This window comes from Harpia harpyja, chromosome 5, assembly GCF_026419915.1.
Source record: "Harpia harpyja isolate bHarHar1 chromosome 5, bHarHar1 primary haplotype, whole genome shotgun sequence".
NCBI classification, from domain to species: Eukaryota; Metazoa; Chordata; class Aves; order Accipitriformes; family Accipitridae; genus Harpia; species Harpia harpyja.
In genome coordinates this window covers 47,698,630-47,719,719 of record NC_068944.1, presented here as the reverse complement: position 1 = coordinate 47,719,719, position 21,090 = coordinate 47,698,630, and the positions used below count along the sequence as shown (strand labels likewise).

The 21,090-nt window shown below is 41.5% G+C and overlaps 1 protein-coding gene across 3 annotated transcripts in view; it reads left to right on the top strand.

Annotated features, from left to right (window-relative positions):
* Window positions 1-21,090, top strand: part of PAG1 (phosphoprotein membrane anchor with glycosphingolipid microdomains 1) — a 115,263-nt gene that overhangs the window by 73,513 nt on the left and 20,660 nt on the right. The gene's annotated exons all lie outside the window — the stretch shown is intronic.

The window sequence follows — 21,090 nt, the reverse complement described above, 5'->3', positions numbered from 1 at the left end:
AGAAGCCACTTTTTCATTGTGGTACAGAGTAGTCTGTGATCTTTGCCTGCTTAGTCATTTCTATGTAACACAGTCTTCAAATTCATATCTACGTATCACCTATTCCAGATGAACAGCAATAACTTTCAGTGTTAGGTAAATCTCTCTCTGAGATGAATTTATACTTGCACTGTCGTAGACTGTCAGTAGCCTTAGACAATCCACTCTCATCAGACTAACTTGGTTTCTTAGTTCTGCTCATGTGGCACAGCCAATTCCATTTCAGTGTATGTCAATTAAGGAGAGTATGCTCTAGTAATATTTTACATTTACACAGCACCTCTCATCCCAGAGCACTTTATAAATCATATATATTCAACACCACTGACCTTTTGCAGGCCCTTGAGAGCAGGAGAGCAACCATTTTACAAAAGCAATACAAACCATAGGAATTTTTTTTCTGTAATACTGGGGGGAACCCATTTATTACGGAATGAATTACATGTTCGCTAAGCTACAGCTTCAGTTTTTAAAGACCTTTATTGAAAATTTCCTCAAGATAAGGTGCATGATCCTACAATTTGTATACCCCATGAACAAAGATAATCCATCTTTCCAAGACTGGACCCCTAGAAACATTTCACTCTTGCCTCTAAATGAACATAAAAGTATCACTACCTCTATACCTTGGCTGTCATTTTATCTGTAAATTGTCACCTCTTCCTGCAGGATCTGCCCAAAATACTATAGTCTGCATTCCTCCTCAGCTGCTGAGGATCCTCCCATCTCAGTGTGAGAGGTACAGCAAAATAAATACATCAGAAAACCTATTTAATTGCTTTTAAGGGATTCAGATGTAACTGATCTTCTTGGGGTATCAAGCTGAAGAAATTCAGTGTGGCTGTGCGTTGGGCCAACATATGCAGAGGAGAGATGAGCAAGGCCAAAGGGACAAAGAGGAGGAGGAAGAGGATGGCGATGAATTAATGTTCCTGGCATTCACTGCCCCTTCCCATAAACATTAAGAGGACATTCCGAAGCCTGCTGAGGTCAGTTAGTGTCTGTCCCTGCAGCACTGGAGCCATGGGGAATGGCAGTGGTCAGTGAGGGAATGTGTGAGGTCCTCTGTCTGCCAGGGCATCCTTCTTGTGATGTGCAGAGGCTCAGCTTATGTGCAGGACTACCTCGGCAGGGTCAGATTCCCTCTACTTTAAGAAAAAACTCCAAGGGAGCTGCTTTCCTTATTTTTAAAGAAGAAAATAGATATGCAGCCTGTCCTAGTACAGTATTTGCCAAACCGGCCATTCTGGAGGTTAATTTGGGCCTTATTTAATCTGCTGTTTTAAACAGAAGGACAGCAACATTTCTATTTTAGTTGTGCAATTCAGCAAATGGATTACAAAACTGTAGTTAGCTATGAATGCCATGGATGGTAACTCAGTTAATAGTAGATTAAAAGAATCTTTAGGTTTTCAGTGTATTGTTTTACCATTTATCTCTCTTCTTAGTTTGTCTGGGTTTAATGTAGTTTATTCCATTTAGGACCATTACTGAGACAAACCCCATTAAAGCAGGCATTATAGTCCTTGTTTTGATTAGCACTTTAAGGCCACTAGATAATGATGCTTAAAAAAATAATCTCGTATTTCTCTCATGGTCATTAGCACTGTGATCACCACCAACATTCCTACGACAGTGTAAGTCTTTTATTTTTTTTCCTTCTAAATCCCAGAGCCAATTGTGAATGCCTTTAATATGGTCTGTGACATTTGAACTGTAATGTTTACCTCAAAAATAACAGTTCTTGCTCTTTCGGTGCTCATACTTGCAAGAAATTGGATCTTTGTATGTAAGACTTGTGGTCAAAATCTATCATTACTAGCTAATATTTTGCAAAGCTATTTTATTGGGGTGATTCTCTTTCATTTTATTTCGTGGTGAGGCTTTCTAGACATTCAGGTATGTACATGTTCTTCTCAAACAACACCCTGACCAGAGAAAGACATTTGCATCACTCCTGCCAAGACAGTGACCAGTATAGGACCATTTCAGTCTCGGACTGATACGGGCAATTAAAATAATTTCCTCACATCATGTTTAAAGCAGTGACATGTAATTCTAGGACAAAGCCTCTCAGCACCTCTTTCCGACACTCGTCTGCACTCAGAGGATGAGCAGCTGCTATTACATGCTAATGTCTTTTGAGGGTGAATGGCCATTTTAGGACATGTTATTAACTCTGTGCAAATGGGTGCATTTTCCATTCTAGTGTACAGAGTTGACCTCACATGCTGTTCCCTTTACAGGTTTTATTTTTGTTAACCAAAAAGAAAAACAAGAAAAATTATGAGTTCGATGAGTCAGGCTTGGCATCTTGAAGGATGGGGAATGTTCATCTGTAATTACACTCTCTAGCTGTAGGGACAAGACCCCTCACCTTACAGGCATGTGAAGTTGCAGGTCCCTAAGGATAGAAGGCTAACCAAGACAATTAACATTTCTAATAACACAGCCACCTTATTTTACCAGTATTGCTGCATTTTACCTACTGTAGATGAACGCTGGTGTACCTGAAAAGAGGCATTCACCCTAGTCTTCATCCTTTATTCTTACAGACCAAAATTTCCCTGTGTTTTCACTAACTTGCCAGCTTCAGGTGCGAGAGCCTAGCGGTATCCTGAGGTGCTTTCAGCTGCTCATCAAAGCCTCAGAGCAGGCTGAACGTTTGTTTTCATGAACATATTTCTATATAGAGATAAAAATTGTCACTTTTTTCTTCCTCTCTTCCTCCTGAAGAGGAAAAAAATGTGTGCATAAAAAAAATATAGCATTTGGAGCTTTATCATAGACTTGTTTTGGCTTATGACTGCCGAATTATTAGTGACAGTCTGTTTCTGGTTGTGGCCATGATCCCCTGGCCTCTGCTTTGATGTGTAGGGGACTTACAGGGCATGAGTGGCCAGGAGTGCCAGATTTACAAAATATTAATTTTTGTGGGACTGTTTCATGATTCTCCAAACCTTCTGAGCACAGAAGCCCATTTTGCCCTTTTATCATATTGCAGCCCAAGCCACCTAATACATACTCCTTTGGTTGAGGTGTTTTTTGATGAATTTTCCTCACTAGAGCATCCGGTTCTGCTCTATTCCTACTATTTGTTTGGTCTAGCCTTGCTCAGAGTAGATAACTAATGCAATAGTTAAAATACCATCATGTTAATGCTCTTTACCAGGGATGGAAACTGGCTTGTCTTGGAAGCAGTTACACATGAACCAGGCTGAAGAATGAGCTTCAGCATAGCATAACCCTGTATTTAGCATTCAGCCAGTCACCACACTAACTTGATTTTTCCTGTTATTATTTTTACCTAGATGGTTGCTGCAGTTAAATTAAAAGGCATATCCCAATTTCTAAAAAACAGAAGAGAACCAGATCTCTGGAAGATATTACCTTAATAAAACCCATTTAAAAAATATGTAAATCCTCACTTGTGAATTCCTGATAAACGCAGAATAAATTCCTGCAGTTCAAGATTTCTCCTTATTTATTTAATTTATATGCCACTATAACTGTGAATGAGGCTTTAGAAAACCACAGGGACACAATCTTTTCCCTAAAGAGATTGTAGCTGAAATTAGACACAACATAGAACCAATGGCTTCAATAGACAAAGCAAGATTACATCAAATAAAAATGGTTCATATTGTGTATGTTGTATACGTTGTAAGCTTGTGATAATACAATTATTTGGAAAAGACCTGTTTGTCACCCCTGAATGTGGTGATTAATAACAAAGCTCTGGAATAAAGCCATCATTAGTGTTTGCTGGTTTAAACCAGAAAACCTGAGATACTAATAATTAATCATTGCTTTCCTAAGGGCAATTTAATTGAAGAGCTGGATTTAATAGAGGATATACTCAGTGGCGTATTTGACTTTCTAGATGCTATGGCCTCCAAGGATCTTCACTCTGTTTTTAGACTCTTCTTCTAGACTAATGATACTGCTTGCCTTGCTTGTTTTATTACATGATGAAGGTAGAGCCTCTTGGAGGCTCTAACAGGACTTCCACACTTTCTTCACCCTTCATTTTGGGTACACAGCGGATAATAAGATCTCTCTGAATTTTAAGTAAAGGAGTGTCTTACTCTATACATGTAGAACTCTTTTTCTACTATTTAGTTACAGGTACCTGTGTAATATTTTGTTTCTGGGAATAAGCCATAATTGTTCAGTACATCATTGTTTGAGTGTTCCTCAGCAGAAGAGGCTACCATCCTCATGTAAATACTGCTTGTACGTGTATCAAATCCTCAGGCTTTATTTTGACATTTGAATATCTAGACCTTTTGTTTAACAGGACTTTGGATAACGAACTGAGGTTTGGCCACTATTTCCAGAGCTCTGCTAGTACAGAACTCATCTCATCTGCTCTGTGGAAGAGAGGAGCAGGTAACACACTGGCGGTGGGGGCAGCGTGGGCTGGGCGAGGGGCATGGGGCTGGAAACCTCCCCACCTTTTCAGCCCCTTCAGTGGGCGAGGGTTGGGGTTTTTTTCCCCAGCAATTTGCTCAGATAGAAAAGGGGGCTAGTGTACCTGCTCACCTACCTCACAGGATTCTGGTGTGGCTAATTAGTCAATATTTGAACAGCTCTGTGAAAACACTTTAGAAGTGCCAATTATGAATTATAATTATCTTGTGAATATGATTGGGAGTCCACGTTTGCATGTTAATTCAGGCCATGGGAGTAAGCCTTTCAAATAAAGGCTCTTATTTAAATGCCTTACCTATTCCTTATCTCTTGTTGTGTGGGTTTTTTTAAGGATGATGAGAAACATCAGACCAGGTCTGACTGTTTTTAATAATGAGTTATGTAGTTAGTCACAGTAGGTAAATTTACAAACCAAGCAGGACACTTTCAGAGATCGATTCTGTCTGTTCGGCAGACGGTTTTACATGATGGGCATCAGGACGAGCCTGCTGAGACTTTAGAACAAATACTTCTAAGTAACATTGCCATAAGCCTGTTAATACAGTGGCAATTCCTGTTTTAAACTCTGCAGAGTTCCTACTTTATTTATATCCCATCTATTTACTGAAGTATAATAGATTTACTCTGGGAAGAGACTCAATCTCAGCAGACTTACACTGAAGGCTGACATTTAAGTTTCAACTTACTTTCACAAAATAGTAACTAATGCTTAGCACTAGCTGCAGGACACTTAGCTATTTTTCATAGCAGCACACCAGTATTAAAAACAAAGCAAGAAGAGCCTGCAAAAGAAGTCCATGACTGGACTTACACTTTTTGAAGTTCCTGGAAACTTTCTGCTGCAGCAAGAATGCTTTTGTATTTTTCTTAAGGTCTCTGCATTTTCTTGCAACTTTATAAATGTTGCTGGTCTCTCTAACTGGATAATAAAAGGTTTTATTATTTATTCTACTTTTATATAAATTAGTTGGGCAAATAGTTGCCTCTAATGCAGTGTAGATGTGTATGTTAATGTTGCATTAAATGAAAAGAAACCTAGAGTTGCGTGTAATCCCACAGAGGGGACACCGTTCTGCCTGCAGTTATTATACAAGAGCAGCTGGGAACAGAATTGGGCCAGAAGTTCCCTGCATACCTATCTCTTTGCAGTAACATAAAATTTTAATGGGGAAAAATTACAGGGAAATGAACACTTTATTTAAAAATGTTCATGAAGGGAGAAGAACATTTTTTTCCCCCCGAATATAGGTCTTTTGATGGTTGTTTGCTAATTTTATGCTTATACTTGCATTCTGTAGCTGCATAGGGATGTTTAATGCAATGTTGATATGAGCCCACACATTGATGCTCCAGTAAAGGGGTCTTAAATATTCATATGATGACCAGATTCATGTGGTTTTATTTGCTTCTTTTCTTCTCTACCCAGAGTCCTAAGCACCATCAGATAATTAAGCGTTATAGGTTCTGTGGTAGTGAATGTTTCTGAAAATCTGGACATTCATTTTTTGTCCTGCCAGCAGGCAGGAGTGTGATGCTCCAGTATTGTTCTGCTTGGAGAAAAGTGTTCTTCTGATATTAGACTAAAATGTTTCATCCCTTTATAAATACTTAAGGCTTTCTGAGATGGATTTAGTGCCAAGAGCATTTAGCCTTGTGTGGGAAATGATTGTAGAGGAAGATGCTTTTATCTGTGTAACAACTAACAGTATGAGATTCAACTGCAAATGAAAACTCCTAAATTTAGGCAAGTACCTGCAAGGCACCTTCAGGCCCCATTGTAGTCAGTGGTGATCAGAGTCCCCTTCAGCTGCCCACCCAGAAGCAGCTGGTGCTACCTGAGATGCTCTGGGACATTTTTCATAGTCTCTAATTGCTATTTGAGAAGCATGAAAGTTTTCTGTAGGTCCTGTGCCATGTCTGCCAACCACATCCAGATGTGGGTTTCACCTGCCTAAAGAGAGGGCATTGAATGCTGTTTCAAGTGCCATAGGCTATGCCCCTTGGCCTCCAGCTGCCACCCCAGAAGGGCACAGATCTCCTGCAGTTCCTGCATCAAATCGTCCATCTCCAAGGACATATCTGCATAGACATCCAGATAGCTTGGATGTCCTCAGGTAACTCAAGTGGCCCTAGCTGTCAGTGTTTAGGCAACCAGATGGCATCCCTGGGGGCTGGTCAGCTGCATCCCTTGGGAGGCTCCATTGCCTGGTACCCCTGGGAATGCAGGAGGCTCAGACACATCATTCACACATAGACACACTTGGGCATCTCATACATCTCATGATGGGTGGCTGACTCACACCTATTACATCACATGTGACATTTCACTGAGCCTGCAGTGCTGCCTGGGAATTTGTTGGTAGGAAATAAAAAACTATGGAAGGGCTGAGGGGAAGAAAGGAGAGAAAACTGTAGTTGCTGCCCATATTAGTGCTCTGCTGTGCTCTGTAACTCAGCTGGTGAGATGCACTGTGGATTTGACCCATGGTCTCCCAATCCTCCAGTCTCATCTGCAGAGCCACAGAACAGCAATGTGGGCAATCAAGCCAAGTCAGAAAGCTGCACTGGGGGGGAAATCAGTGGCCCTGAGGCTTGATCACTGGGCAGCACCAGCACAGTGGAATAATTTGGGCGTCCTGAAATGGGTCAAATGACTGTCCTTCTGAGACAGCAGTAGGTACTCTATGGTAACTGGTTTGTTTTCTCCATCCATTTGGGCTGACCTTTGAATATTCCATCATCATTTTGCCTTTTCCTTGCCTTCGCTTCACCTGGGTTTGCCAGCAGTGCTGTGTTTGCCTGTTAGCAGTTGTGTACCAGCTGCTGTGCTTTTTCTTTTTTTGGCAGTTTCCATGCAGATTTTGCTTGCTTTTTTGCCCCAAACTTTTTTGGTACGCGTCAGTATTTTATCTGTTTGCGTGCACTAGGGAATGATGGGAGCCATGATCTATTTGGGTCAGTGCATGCCTCTGTGTAACCATTTAAAAATGAGGGATTTTCTAAGAATAAATTCTCCCTCACCAATCTGGTTCTCATTCTTGCCCACATAATACTTGTTAGCTCCCTTCTGCTATTTTTAGACTTGTGAAACTCGGGTAAAGAGACTGATGAGTCTTTCTGTTGTTTTTGCTTTCTTCCAGCCGAACTCAGTCTTGCATTTCTCCTGTTAGTTGAATAACTCATGGAAATACATAGGAAAGCAAGTAGTTTAGCAGCTGCCCCTAACTAACGTCTACGGTCATGTGTTACAAGTCAGCTGAAAAGTCAAAAAGGATTCTCTAAAAGGATGGCACAGTTGTTTTTCTGAAAGTAGCACATCAATTTGATATTGCGTCTAAGTAAACGCAGAGCTGGATGACCTCTGCCCTTCAGGCAGTTAGCCAGCTGTTCGTCATAGTCGAGAAAATCTTTCAACAAAAGGAAAAATTAATTTACTATTGCTGCCATCAAATTAACCTGTAAGTGTTTCAGCTTTCAATAACTAATGGTCACCCTCTTGATTTGTGCATGGTTTCTTTGAAAACTGTTTCCTTCTGCAGAATCTGATTGCTTTACAGTAAAACTGTCTCCCTAAGTGATGGAAATGGATAAAAAAAGGCTTGTTCACCATATAGTGTTAGGTTATCCTTTAAAATGAGCCACATTCAGGAGGGTATTACAGCAGGCCTGGGCATGGCAAATTTCTCAAAGAATAAAGGTAAAGCAGATGAAATCCGGACTGCTTGGTGAAGGAAAATCAGACCTGAAGAGGGTGTTATAACAGTGATGTGATGGTAAATTGTGAAAGATAACTAGCTGTTGAAATTTCGGGGTGGACTGGGAGGGTGTATTGTAGCTGTATATGTTCTTGAGTTGACCTCATTAGCACGTATATGTTTGTGTCTTGTATGTTACTTAATGTTATTTATCACATTTTAGGTAAGCAGTCCTATTACTTAATTCCTATCATTTCATTCTCTTTCTGAGAGAGTGTTTTCATTTATTTCTTGCCATCTGCTCTTTCTATTTCTGACATGCCCTGCCTTTTCCCACCACTTGGGCATCCTAATATTAATAGGCCATAACCAAAGTAATCAACAGATGTTGATACCAATACCGGTAATTTTATAAGGAGTTTGTGTGACTATGTTTGATTGGTATATAACTGTAGAAAAATAATTCGGTGGGAAGAAGTGCTAAAACAAAAACGTTTCCCAGGGTGAGAAATACTCAGCTAACGGCAAGGGTGGCAGTTCCCTGCTAGAAGGACCAAGCCTGGAGGTGGGTGGAGAACTGAGGGGAGCTGGTGGGTGGGTGGGAGAGGGTGGGTGAAGGTACCAGAAGGAGGCAAGACAACAGAGGTGGAGGCTTTCTGGCCATGCAGGAGTGGACGCAGTAGCTGTTTTTGTGGCGTGCGTGCACGTGGACGTGGGCCCAGGCCCCTGGTGCATGTGCGTGTCTGTGCTGTGGTCACATCTGCACAGCTGAAAGACTCTTCTCACTTGCTGTGAATGAGACATGCTTGCTACTGACCAGTCGTACAAAGGTTTTGAGCTTGCTGTCTGCTCTTCCCCTCATACATCACCAGTGAAAGACTGTTGTTGTTCTTACCTGGTCTGTCTTGACTGTCTTTCCTGTCCCTGGAAGGCAGTTATTCTGTATCCAGTACGGGTTTTCATCAAATTCCACTCTTATTCTTCTCGTTCAAAACCTCAACAAGACCAAGTTCTGTGGGTAAAAAGTAATGATTTGGGTCAGCACAAAACCGAAACCTGGAAGAAGAAAAGCCAGGCTGGTTATTGATTGGGTGAAGTGATGTGATGCTCTGTTTGTCCTGTCTACCAGCAGTTGCTTCTCTGTCACCATGCTTTGGCAGCTTGTAACTCAAAGTAGCAGCAAAACTTTTTGCGGGAGGCATGATGTATTTATCCTTCTCTCTGCAGTGCTACCCATACTGTAGTGCTTCCTGCTAAAATGATGCTAATGATAGTAACATGGGAAAGCACAGAGGCAGGGGAAGTCTCACAGAATTAGTGATGCTTAAATTGCAGAAAAACTGATGCTAACAGGCAGCAAAAAGAACAGACTGGAGGAAGGGGAAAAAAGGATTATTTTTTTTTAGTCATTTGTTGTTCAACAAATACAAGTTTACAAGCTATAGGCCAAATTCTGTCTTCTGATTCTTGCTTAGGTGCAAGAGAGGTGTATTTTTATTAGGGATCATGATTTATTCACGTTGAGGAAATGTTCTGTTTATACCAAGTTCAGATTGCAAAGTGGTATTTAGTAGATGACATACAGACTGGAGATTTCCCTTGAAACAATGTGAGAAAGTATTTATTTTCTGAAGTCCATTTCCCTTCACAGATAGTTTCCTACCATTAAATATCCAGCGGTCAGGAGAAAGAGCCCACAACTGTGACAGTCAACTGCATTTGCTGCACATGTAAATGTAATATTCATACATAGCTTTATGGAGGGTTTCTTTTCCACAGCGTATGAACCAAACATCTCAATTAAATTGAGAAGGGGAAGACCTGGTTTTCATTAGCTGTAAAGACTTTCAGAATTACATTAGTTGCAGTTCATTAGATCTTGTAATTGTATTTGCTGTGTGTCATGATGAGGGAGTGAGGGGTTTGGGTGTGGATGGGGGGAACCCAGCTCACAGATCGTTCCCACAGGACCCATGATTAGCTTCTGCTGCCTCAGTCCATCAGGATCAAGCCCAGAGTTTATATTTCCCTCTCCACAGCAGGAGAGCTGGCGGATAAAATGCACCATGTGCCAGGACATTGGTGTGGGGGGCAGGAAACAACTGGGTTTATTTTGCCTCGCTTCCCCACACTGCTACAGCTGGCAAGCAGGGCAATGCCGGCACCTTGGTGGGGAGGGGAAGCCACAGGATATGCTGGACTGTCACAAGCAAGTCGTGTTTTCATTTGCCCCAGCTCTGCTTCCAGTTGAAAGGACTGAATGACATGATAATGCTAGTCTCAGAGGGAAATGGCAATGAAGTGGTGCAACAACATGAGGCCATGAAAAGACCTGGTCTGTCAGTGCTGCTCCCACCGCACAAAGGCTTAGCCATGTTTTCTGTTCTGATGTGTCAAAAAGAAAGTCAACTCAAAGGAGTACGTCTGAAGACAAGAGTCCAAATTGTGTCTGTTATACATCACCTTTCCCAGAGGGTCACCACACACTAACCTCCCCTGCTCTTGTCCATAATTTATAGGTATCTCCTCTTCTAATTCCAGGTGTCTGAAAGGTCACTGGTCTGTAAGAGGAGACTAGGTATGACCTTCAAAGGTGGTCCTACCTAGTCTCCTCTAGCTTTGAAGGTACCCCCTCTCCACAGGCAGAAGTTAGTCTTCGCTGACCATACGGAGCATACAGGCAGCCATTTTAGATTATTTTTAGATGACTGAAGTTAAGGTAGCACTTCCCTCAAGGACCATACAGCTGTGTTTCCAACTCGAAGGAGAAAAGGAAGATCACTTAGATACAGCACTGGCTGGGGACACCGGGTATCTGGGATCAGTTCTCATCTCTGCCGAAGAGCTCTTCAAAAACTGACGAATCCTTCTCTGTCTTGGACATTTTTTTCATGAAAAGGAAGTTATTTACACAGGGATTCTCTGACCTGCTGCCTTGGTCTTATCTAGATAAAATGTAAACTCTTCAGGACAGGGACTGTCTCCAGCGATGAAGAAGGCTCTGCATATATGCACCAAATATTTAAGAAAAGTTGACATTCCTAATGAAATACAAACACTGAAAAGTTAAAAATCACTTTATTGAATTAATTAGAGTTAATAACAAGAAATTTGAGCTTGAAATAGCTCTTCATCTTTACAAAGCACATCACAAGATGAACACTGTTTTCTGAAAATTGGTCTGTTGCTAAGTTAAATGACTGACTGCTGCCTCTCTTGCTGTAGGATATTACACAGGTCAATTCTCACTAATTCCTTTTGCTTCGAGATTACATAATCTTAAATATAACAGGCCCTTCTGATGTAATTTGTGCTCTACCTCCAAGGACCATCACTTAGCTTTCCTGGAACACTCCTGTCTTCCAGACTTTTATATCTATAGATTATATGCTAGTGTTGACACTCAGTAATCTGGTCTTTTTAGATTTACAATTCTTTTGATTAGGTTTTTCACAATTGGAATGATTTTGGTGTGCTTCATTTTTTGGGGGCATCTCACTTAAGGCACATTAAAAGGCTGTAATGTCCTGACAGTTGGATACAAGGCATTTTTTAAATTTCTCAGTTTAGGTAGGGTTAATCCCACTGTAAGTACTAAAATTTTAGCAATCTAAAAGTTAAGTATCAGTGGAAGTCATTTAGTCTTCACCTGTGATGAGAACAGAAGATCTCTCAGGTGGGATCCTGTAGAGAGCATCTAGGTAAACAGAAGCCTGTTTTTAGAGATGTAAACATACAGAAGTTGAATCCCACTCTAAGTAGGAGTCTTGTCTTTTTTTTTTTTTTTTTTAAATCCTTCTTCTTCAGCACCATTTCATTGGGGATAATCAGAGCATTGTGTTTTGCTGCTGCAAATTTTGCAATCTTCTGTATTTTTGTAAGTTCAGGGTCCTTTGGAAATGGGAAGTAGCCTCTGGAAAAGTACTATCTATCTGTTGAGTTTCATAGGCCTGATTCAAACACAGTTTGAGAACAAGTACTATTGCCCTGGATTTTAGAGGTCTTTTAGGTCAGTTGACAGAGGCAATCGCTGTGTTTGCCCACTTCCCAGGCTAGGGGGTATTTCTCTATTTCCATTATTATTACCTGAGTTTGCAAAAGGGTTGCTCGAAATGTTGTTGCACTGCAAAGACTGAAAGGGGACTCAGCATGGTAGAATTACATAAACGGCAAAGTGCAGTTATAAACAGGCTGTGTTTAATATGAAATAGCATCTAGTTCCAGGAAAAGCAAAGCTATCAGGAGTAGTTGTGTCAGAGCTGGAAAACACTTCACAAAGACAGCTTTCATTTCTATATGCTCTAAAGTATGCAGTAATCGTGGTCTAATTACCTCACTGCAGCCAGCAAGCAATATGGGATGTTGTGGGGGTGTGGGAAAGAGCATAATATGCTACAATTAAGCTGTAATCTTTGGCATGGTCACTCATCAGATAAAGCTTTTCTGCTGTCACATTCGAGACAGTCATTATTTGGCTGCTAAAGCCTGGGGAAAATATGTGGTGGTGTTCCTAGGAGCTGTTTCACAGAGGCGTCATTATCGGTTTCTTCCTCAGCAGCTGGCCAAGCTCAGCCGATGCTCTGTGTTGGCAAGCTGTGTCTGCAGTGCTCTGCTTTTCCCTGCTTGTGCTGGGGGGTTTTGTACTGCTGGTAGTGAAATGGGGGTAATGTTATTAACCACCGTGGAATGAATTTGTGAGCTTTAAGTTATCAGTTTAAAAACCTGTTTGCTCAGGACCTGATTTATAATGGAAGATACCTTTGGCGGAGATTTGTGAGCGTATGGTTTATGTACACAAAGACCTTGTGAACGTGGCAAATAAATGTGCTAGCTACGTGACAAGTTAGGTGCATAATTATGCACATGCATTAACCCCAGGATGCAGACTGTGTTTCGCTGGGACATAATCATGTTCACATGCAATTATGCTCACCTTCCTTTGAAAATCCAGTTTTACGGTCTGCTAAGAAAATCTTGCTGGTGACATCTCTTATTTTCTAAAATTCTCCACCATTTTAATAGAAACTATTCCACTGCCTTGAAGCGAGCTCTTGAATTCACACGCTTAATTGTTCATATTACTGTCCGGATTCTTCCCACTTTCCCAGATGTCTTTCTGAGGAGGAGAGGCAGGCTACAATGCAGGCTCGTGTGGAATTGCTGAAGTTCTAGTAGGAATAGAGAGGAAAGCACGGAAGGAGAAGTCAGGTCAACTTTGAATATGTTGACCTTGAGGTGACATGGTCTGACAAGCCATGAATGAGTTGACTGGAGTATGACTGCAGATTGCGGTGTAGATCAGCATTTACTGCTGCAAAGGCCTTTTTAAATTTTTCTGCAATGCCACAGATAGATGGTTTCAGAGACACTTGGTTTCTCTTTAGGACATGTTAAGACTTAGAAGGGGTTAAAAGTGACCGGTGGTTTGGGACTGTTCAGTTTTGTCTTAGATCTGGTTTTGCATTATAGAGCACACACATCCTTTGATAAACCAGCTATGATTTCTGTGAAAGTAGATACAGTGGGGAATGAGATCAGAACCTCATTATTCTGCTGCTTCACAAAGCAGAAACATGAGCTATTTTGAAGGCTTACGGCACGCACAGTCTCTGCAAGGCTTGTCTGACAGCCTGCAACAGCACCACAGTCCATGTCAGTAATTCCTTCCAGCATCAGCTTTCAGGACCAGACCTTAATTATGTGCACATCTGGTCTCCTGCAGCAGTTCTTCACTGCTTGGAATAAGACGTGTCTGCCTTTAACTGTTCTCGTTAAATGGGTGCTGCCAAGCCAGGCAGCTCAAAACACAACTGCACCAGAAGAGATTTAATCTGTTGTAGGAAAGGATTTGTCCTGACATAGTGCACAGGAGCCCCAAAAGTGAACTGCAGTAGGTACTGCATGAAAAGGGTGATCTCAGCCTTAAAAATGCAGTAGGTGTTGCATGAGAAAGGTGATCTTGGTCTTAAGGTTTGTGTAGATCAGTATTGGATCTACATTTAAACAGCTAGAAGCCAAAACAACACAGATACAGAAACAGTAACATAAATCAGTCTTACAACATTTTTACAGTGCATTTGGAGAAACTCCACAATCTTGATTCTGGTGACACTGTGGTGTGAGGAGAGGTTCTGCCAAGCAGGACCTCGGTCCAGACAGCAGTCCTGTTGCCTGTTGTCTCCAGAAGTATTTAATTGCAATTGCTCTTATGCACCTAGTGCCAATTTAAAGCAAGGATAATGTGTGTATTCAGGCTGTTCCATAGTATCATCCATTTTAATGTAGCAATGTCTGAGAATTGCCTGAATTTTCTTTTTGATAAAATTTCAAGATCTTTGTACTTACTTTGAGGTACTCATACATGCTTATTGCTATTTTGATATCTTAATATGGTTTTTGTCGCTTATAACAGAGGTGATTGCCCCAGGCAGCAAATAGAACTGGGAACTGGGAGAGAGAAGCTGGGAGCTGGTGAGAGGAGCTGGAGTGGGTGGAAAGCTGGGCAGTCCTGTGGTGGAGGAGTACTAAGAGATGAGAAGGAGCTCTAGCACAGGGGGATCGAGGTCAAAAGGACCCACAGTTATCAGATTCTCAGTATGAGGTATGAAGGATCTGGTTTTACCAGGTTAGAACAGCCTGGAACATAATTTTGGCTGCAGTAAAATGTTTTTTTCCCCAACTAATACCAAGCACAGCTCAGGAGTTAGCTCCAGTCAGGGACCACTCCTGGAAGACCATTTGGATACAACCACCATTCTATGGAGAATAAGAAAGTTTATCAGTATGGGCTCGGGCTGTACCATGCCAACTGACTGCAGTAAAAGACAATTATTGCCAACATGTTTAATTTACTGCTATGGATGTAACCTTAATGTTCAGAGCACAACTCCCATCAACTTCTGCAGGCAGGCTCCAAACCAGGACCTGCAGTAGGCGATACCTGTGAAAAGTTTGGCCCAAGTATTTTGCCCACGCAAAGACAAATACAGCTCTGATGGTGTCACAAAATTTGGGTGTAATGCTGTATCAGGTTGTGCTGTCAGGAATTCACCAGCAGTGGCAAGCTACAGAAAGGAGACAGGAGCTGCCTCCAGCTGCTCTTCTGTTAAAGCATGGTGAGACCACATGGTGGAAAAGGTCAGAAAACATTTTCCATTTAAAATCACGAGGTTTAGAGAAATTCTATTTGGGTGAAGGGTGCTTTTAAGTTCATTTTAACCCAGTTCACCATAGTGCTACACTTAAGCTCATGCCAGGAGCACGAATGGTGTTTCCCTGCCAACGGCATGGTGTTTCCATGCATGCAGAGAACAGTCCTGACATGGAAATGGTTCTGGATTGAGTGAAGCGCATCTGCCGTGTCCTCCCTCTTGTGTAAATCAAGTGCGTAGTTCGGTGTGAACTCTTGTTGGTGCAGGAGTTGTGGTAAGGGATTGCCTTCCTTCAGGTGTTTTCTTTAGGGTGGCCTGAGGATGTTACATACAAGGGACATGCTCAGTCTTTGGGCACTTGGAGATACAATGCCCCTGCTCATGCCTGAGCTGGGCTGAAGTGGCAGAGAGTTTTCTGGAGAGGAAGTAAGGTAACAGGACCTCATGAGGTCTCCTGTAGGACTCTAGCTTCATAGAGAAAGTCTGTTTTCAGTATCTGGAGGAACAGGAGATAAAAGGATCAGCATCCATAGATGTTACTTGTACCTGCAGGACTGTTTCTGCTGCTGCCTCTTTGTTGTAGCCCGGGTTTCTGTTCCATTTTTGTGTTTGAATGACAGTGTTTGCAGCTGGATGTAGGCAAGAGGACATTAGTTTCATAATTCTCAGCTCCTGCCTCAGTTCATGGTTCCACGTATCTTGTACTTCACCATTTTCTGGTTTAATGCAGCTCGCTGGGGGCTTGCTACTAGACCAATAAAAATCTCCTTTAAAAATTACGACCTTCTTCCCTGCTCTCCCCTCTCCCTCCGAGGTCTGCACTGTTGGGGTGGAGGGGATCTTCCAAACTGGGTGATCTGACTGATCTGTTTTGAGTTTAGCAGCAGATAACTGAAGGCACTGGGAACAGGAGGGGTGGGAAGGGAAAGAGGGCAGCAGGAAACAGAGCAGCCTGAGGAGGAGCCCTGTAACCAAAGCTCAGCGCAGAGGCGAGCACGTGAAGCTCCTGGGCAGTGCCCCTGTTAGCTGAATCCGGCCTGACAGCCCAGGACAGGGAGTCACGATCCCGCAGCCCTCCCCGAATCTCTCCTGTCCTGTCGCGTTTGGCTTCTCACACTCAAAGTCGCTCAGTTGTCAAAACAATTTCTTCCCTTGCCTACGCTCCATCTATAATTCATTAAGAAAAGCAGAGAGGTGAAGCCATCAGCTTTTCCCACTCTTTCCCCTCTGGAAAGCGTGGGCCGAGCGTGGTTTGCAGCAGGACATGAATGAACGGTTGTAAAACCTGGAGGCCAAGGGGAAGGTGGTGGGAGAGGGACACGCTGCCATCTCCTGCCAGGCCTCCCGGGGCATGGTGTCCACCTCTCGCAAAGCACGTCCCCTGTGCGTTTCACCGTACTCGGGCAGATCTTTGCTCAGAAAACCCAGCTCAGATCCTGGACCCGAAGCACGCTGGGTCTGTCTGTTCCGGGGCTTCAAAGGAGTTCAGGTCTCAGTCCAAGCTTTTCCTCTCTAATTGAAATTGTCCCTCCATGTGCTCCCGAAAATTGCAGCCTGTATCTTATGCACAAAACTGCTTCACCCCAGGTACAGTTTTTTATCCTTCAGTTTGGCAACAAATTTGCACTTGCATGTCCTACGCTCAGGCTGAACTGCCTCAGCTCTGCTTTATCCCCGCAACAGCTGTAAGGAAAAATAACACATTATTCACCATGAAAATGCAGGTCATGCAATGAAATATCTGTCTTTTTGAAACTGCAGATGTAATTGTGCGTTTAAGTGCAATTTTGAGGAAATGGCTACGGGTGTTATTTGCCATATAGGTTCCACTAATGGCAAATATTGATGTCTAAAAAGCAAGAGAAAGTTGCCACAAGAAGGAGACATTTTATTCAGTATAGCGTAAGGCTTAGTTTTCTGAACTGATAATGACTTTGAAATGTGAACGCAAACCGTGGTTTGCATTTTGCCTTGAATGAAATAACCGGTTTTCTTACCCAGGTATTCCAGACCTGTCTCTATTACTCATTTTTGGAGTTCAGCATCACCAGCAACTTGTGTGGAGATTTCTGTGGAAGGGTACAACAAAAGACATTTTAATCTTAAAAAGATCACATACGAAAAAAAAACCAACCAACCCACAAACCGGTTCAGTTGACCATTACTCTGTCTTAGCGATGTCTCTCTGCAAGCTTAAACTATTCAAGTCTGTGAGTCTTTCAAAGGTGGAGGTAGGGCTTTTTTCTAGCCCAGCAGATGAAAGGCCAGGCATAAGCTCCATCTTTAGCAGCAGGGTTTGCGTTCAGCTCTGAAGCATCCTCGCAAGAGCCACAACTCCCTGTCCCCGCACGGAGAGATTCACCAGAGGGCAGCACGCTATCACTTTTTGTTGTAAAAGCAGGAGTTAACCATGTCAGCTGTCTAAGAGCTTTTTTGAAATTAGCTGCTTGTTGTTCTGTAGTTATGATTGCAAATAAGTTTCTCTTTAAAGCTAGCCACTCCAGAATCCATTATATTAGGCATCCATTAACATTTTAGTGTCCAGGCATTCACCAAGAGGAAGCAGAGGGAGTCCAGACAGTTGTATTTTCAGTGTATCTCTCTGCCAGGTTTCTGTCCAGGGCTGGTCCGGGCAGTTGATGCGTTCTTGTCCAGCTTTAAGTATTTCAGAATCTCTCCTGTGTTAAAGGCAGCATCCTGAGTGAATACTGTTTCAGCCTCATCGTTTCGGAGGCATTAAACAGTAGGAGTAAGTCCTCTGATGGCACTTCATGAGAACGGTTCAGAGAGGGTGAATGTAGGCATGCTTTTTTTGTATTATATTTGCTTCTGGTTGTCCTGTATGCTGAGCAGCTTCTAGGTCCTCTAGCACTTATGCCAAACTCTCACCATTCAAGGAGCTGAGAGGAGTCACTGGTTGCATTTTGCCTGCTCAGCTTCCCTCACACAGGGCTTCATCTGTTGTCAATCTCTTCCAATTTCTTACTCTATTCTGCTTGCACAGGTAACTGGTGACTCCGGCAGTTGCATCCCCTGGTTCAAGTGCTGCTGTACTTTTCTGACCTTTTCTGACCTCTTTCTCTCAACTTACAGTCAAATCTTTGGTATCTGAATTCTTGCTCTTTTGCTGTAGATTAACTACATCTTCTGTCCTTGTCGTTCTCTTTGCTCCACTTGGCTTCTGCCTGGTGGGATGTCTCATGTCTAGCTTCAATCTTGCACTTCACTCCTGACATTCACACGTAGGTCTCCCTCTTCTCTCTCCCTCTGATCTCACTCCTTTTTAAGCTCAGTCTCAACTCCGTCCGCTCCTGCTCATCCCAACACTCCCTAATGCTGCATTGAAGTCTTCAAACATGCAGCTTTTCTATGGGGCTCCTCATGCATCCTTAGCTCAAATATTATCTTTATTTAAAGGCCAGCAGCCTTAAGAATGTATCTGTAGAATAAAAGACTATCTTTTCCTACCATATTAGCTTTTGGTACATTACTTAGTCTTCTGAGAGGAGTGTAGTATTGTTCTTCAGAGTAGGTATAAAATTATGAACTTAGTAGTAGAAATAATTTAAGTGATATCTTTCAAGACAAAAATAAATGTGATTCTGTTTAAAGAAAAATATTTTGAAATCCCTGTTCTTTTTCTTGTATTTTTCTTTGCCCAATATTTGAAAAAAAACAAAAGAAGAAAGGTTTCTTTTTTTCATTTGCATTCTCTCTTTTTATTTCTTGGGAAAACTAAGGAAGAAAATACAACAAAAATGCTGAAAAAAGATTTGATTCCATTTTCATTTTTTTCACATTTCATTTTCATTTCATCCTTTTTTTCCAAGGAAGGAAGAAAATTAGTATTTTTCAAAGGCAAAAGGATAGGAAAAAAGAATGAAAAAGATCTTTTAAGAATAACTTTTAAAAGCTTGAACAGGGCAGAAAATGTCTTTGAAAATTCATAAAAAATAAAAGTTGAAAAGAAAAATACTTTCTATTGAAAACACTTTACAAAGGTTTGGAGCTAGTTAGGGCAGCCAGTGCAGTGTGCTTTGTAGTGTTTTCTGAATGAGGACAGTCCATCACCTCTACAGGAATTCATCCCAGTGCACGGTGCCCTTGCACCTAATCAGAGAGGTTTTTGCGGGCATTACACCAAGTTTTGTCCTGACTAAATCTGATTCCACTTCTCTTAAGTTCTCTCCATTTCACAGCCCGTGATGTGACTATGACTCAGTGTAGAAGCAACCTGAGTTTTGCTTTAAAATAGGGATGAGGCAGGTCTGTATCAGATTCACATCTGCAATATACATCATTTTTAAAGTGGTCTGCCATTGCTTTTAAATAATTTTTCAAGCTCTACCAAGATAACCACAGAGGCACATTGCTTCGCAGTGGTCGTCCCCAAAGAGCAGTGGTGCTTTGGTGTCGGTGCTCAAGGCTACCAGTAAGTCATATCTGTGCTTTGGCAAGGTGTGTGACACCTACTCTTCCCATCCTGTTTATTTAGGGGTTTGGAGAAGTTACAGAGTATCTGGCTTTCTTATAACTTGGCCAAACTAGAAATATTTAACTACACTTTGAAGATTGTCTTTCTAGGCTCGGCAACTTTTTCCATCTTTTGTTTGTTTCTTCCCATTTCAAGTTATTGCAATGGCCATTAATATCTAAAAGAAAAAAAAAAAAAAACTTTTATCTGCCATGGATGAATTAGTAAGAATTGGTTCTTCTTGGAAGGTGTCCAGAAGGGTGATCCTACATTGTAGAAACCAATGAGACCATTTTATGTAGGAACAGAAATGTTACTTCTAAGAGCTACCCAGTCACATAGCTTAGTTGTTAAGTTTCTTCTGCTGACTCACCAGATTTCCTTTGATGTGAATGGCCTTTTTCTGGAAATTAATCTTTTTTCTCTTAAGATTTTAATAACAAAATGGTGACATGGTCGGTTTTGATACAGATATGATATTAGTACCTAACTGAATTTGCTATTACAAAGTGTGCTTCTGCTGCAAAGAAAAAGATATGTATATACATATTTCATATATAAAAATATAAATATATGAAAATATATGCATGAAATTAAAGTAAGTCTTAGTGGCTTTTACATTATTCAATCTTATGTTTGTGCTACTGTTTCATTCCCAAAAGATAACTGCTCATCTCTTAGCCATTGTATTCTAGTTCAGTATTTATCAGTCTTGAAGTCTAACTGAAAGCCTGTAAATAGACTTTGCATAACCTATTCCTAAATTACAGAGAATCTGGTATCTTCAGCAGTGCAGAATGAAAATCTTCTTTTTAATTTTGCCATGTTAACAATGTATTACATTAAAAATATGTATAAATTTTAGAATATATTGTATACCAAAACTTATATATCATAAATACTGTTTACCCAGGATGTTTCTCCAGGGCCTGCTGTGCTGTAGCAAAAGTTGTGTTTACTTACACACCGCTCTGTCTACTTTTCTTATTGTTTTCTTAGACTCAGATGGGGAGAAGCAAAAAAAGAAAGTTCAGTATTACTACTCTCCAGACATACTATTAAGAAAGTAAGCATTTCACATAGAAGTAAGATTAGATCTGATCCTCTGCGAGAAAGGTCTTTGTGGTATTCCTTTCAAAGACTTGCCTAGCTTATTTTTCACTGTACTTTAAGCACTGGATCATGTGCAGGCAGGAGATGTTGAGAGAGAAGGAGGTGAGTGCCTTCTGCAGCTCTCTTTTTGGCTTGTAAATTTTGCAGAAGTTGTAGTTAGTTTTGAAAGCTCACTTTTCAATGA